Consider the following 2,599-nt stretch of genomic DNA (forward strand, 5'->3'; position numbering starts at 1 on the left):
GGGGGGGGGGGGAAGGCTCAAGGACAGTGTTCAGACCTGAGTTCAAGCCCCAGGACCAGCAAAGAAAAGAAAAAAAAATCCCCAAACTGGGAGATCACTATTTAAAAAATATCTAAAGGTTTAAAGGTAAGCAGATAGTTCAAAAATTGTTATTGAAAAAGCAGATAGGAAGTGGCACTGTGGCTCAAGTAGTAGAGTGCTAGCCTTGAGCTGAAGAGCTGAGGGACAGACAGCACCCAGGCCCAGAGTTCAAGCCTTACAACCAAAAAAAAAAAAAAAATATTTCCATGGTATTTCGGGGCCGGGAAAGTGGCTCATGGCTCAGTGATAGAGAGCTGGCCTTGCATGCATGAGGCCCTGGGTTCGATTCCTCAACACCACATAAGCAGAAAAAGCCAGAAGTGGTGCTGTGGCTCAAGTGGTAGAGAGCTAGCCTTGAGCTAAAGAGTTGAGGGACAGCGCCCAGGCCCAGAGTTCAGGCCCCACAATCGTCAAAAAGAAAGAAAGAAAGAAGGAAGGAAGGAAGGAAGGAGAAAGAAAGGAAGGAAGAAAAGAAAGAAAGAAAGCAGATAGATGCCAACGGCAGCCTATACCCTTATTTGGGTCCTGACTGTGCTCAAAACCTGAAGATGTGTAATTGGCAAGGAGTAATTGACAGTTATTTGAAAGCTTTTAAGACAGACCTACAAAATACCACAACACTATACTCCAGCACTTAACAGATGGCAAGAATTAAAAGAATACGATGAAACATTTGCTGATCTTATGAACGCTCATGAAGATTAAGCCATCCGGGCAGAATGGCTCAAAGTCTAATAAAAGACAAAGTCCCAGAAAGATAAAGAGAAGATAGTATATGCAAAAATGTTTGCTTAATAAAGATTCAATTTTGCTTAAATATCACACAGTGATTAAATAAAAAAATCTCAAGGACATCCTGAACTACACAGTGACTCCTACATCTTGAGACTGTCTTAAAAAAATGAGAAAACAATTTACAATATTAAAGTGGCCTCTAATGTCACTTCATACAAAGCTGAATACAATTGTCTCCAATTCAGATTACAGAAGTTTCCAAGGAAGGCAAATGAATTATTCTATACAGAACCCACACAACAAAAATTCCAAATGTTTGCTCCAACAAAAACCTCTAAGACATCTATTTGTTGTTTCTAGCAGAAGTGGAAAGCTGAAGTACTTCTGCACAGAAGGCACTTCTATTTCCTGAAGGACAAAAGTGTGAATAAAAAGCAAGTTCTAATATAGCAAGTACTTTAGCAAAACATCATTAAATGATTGTTTCCATCTTAAAATACTCTTTTTTTTGCCAGTCATGGGGCTTGAACTCTGGGCCTGGGCACTGTCCCTCAACTCTTCAGATAAAGACTAGCGCTCTACCACTTGAGCCACAGCACCACTTCCAGCTTTTTCTGTTTATGTGGTGCTGAGGAATCGAACCCAGGGCCTCATGCATGCAAGGCAAGCTCTCTATCACTGAGCCACCTTCCCAGCCCCTCAAAATACTTCTTATAAAGTACTAGGTTCCCTCATGGGTCTCTACATATTAAAACCTGACGTTCTTTCCTTTCCCTTGGGCTAAGCCACCAATTCTTAGAGGATTTCGAAGGGTCTAAGACTCCTACAAAGTTTTATGTAAAACTGTGCACAGAAAAACAAATGTACATTTTTCCAGGGCGGCTTAAGCCAAATTCTCAAAGCATAAGAGTATCGTAAGAAGTAAATTGAATGAATGAATGAATAAATGATCTGGAAAGATACTGTGGGAACGTCCAACAACAACAACAACAAAATCAATCACGCTCATCTCGCCAAAGGCATAACTTTTCATAACATAGAGAACACCTTTAGACAACATTAACTAACGCCTAACCCTTGACGGCAGTCTGAAAACATGGGTTCTAGTTCCACCTCTGTCAGTCACAAAGCAAAACTTCAATTATAGAGGTTGGGTCCTTCCAGCTGGAGCGCCAGAATCCGGTCCTCAGATACCAAGGGGCGTGTAAATCCAGTCACTTTCAGCAAGGATCTGGGTCGTCAATTCACTGTAGTTTTCCTGCTTACTACGAAAAGGCTTCATCTGAGAAGAGCCCCACCTGGCCGGCCTTAATGACCCAGTTCTTATCCCTCTTTTTCTTCCTCCCCATTCACTCGACCCCTAGGCACTCACCTGGCTGACCCAACTCACCTGGCCACAACCGTCCGCACCCACACACGACGAGGGCCAGAGTCCGGTTCCCACTGCCTAGTACAGCTCAGCTCTCAACCGATTGGTCAGGGGGTCGTGACGTCACGCCACGGCACCAGGACCTAGCCATTCAGAGAGCGCTTCACTAGAGAGGGGGAGCGGAAGTGAGAACTCGGTGAAGCCGAGTCGCCATCTTGGAATAGGGCAAGACAATAGCGCCCTAACCCTCTAACAGTACTGCTCAGAGTACTTGCTTCCCCGAAGGATTCTTCATCCCTAAAGATTTCTCTTTACAAAAGGCAGGCTTCTATCGGACCATTCCTTGGGCGTCAGTTAGAAGTCTTGAGAAGCTGCCCCTGCTTCCATATGACATCCGCTACACTAGGTGGGACG

At 44.0% G+C, this 2,599-nt stretch overlaps 1 protein-coding gene across 1 annotated transcript in view; it reads right to left on the minus strand.

Annotated features, from left to right (window-relative positions):
- Positions 1–2,599, minus strand: part of Sec23b (Sec23 homolog B (S. cerevisiae)) — a 41,056-nt gene extending 38,457 nt beyond the window's left edge. Inside the window, exon 1 of the mRNA XM_013027113.1 lies at positions 2,207–2,599. The gene's annotated coding sequence lies outside the window, so the exon portion shown is untranslated. The remainder of the gene's footprint in view (positions 1–2,206) is intronic.

This window comes from Dipodomys ordii, unplaced genomic scaffold (genome assembly GCF_000151885.1).
Source record: "Dipodomys ordii isolate 6190 unplaced genomic scaffold, Dord_2.0 Scaffold99, whole genome shotgun sequence".
Lineage (NCBI taxonomy): Eukaryota > Metazoa > Chordata > Mammalia > Rodentia > Heteromyidae > Dipodomys > Dipodomys ordii.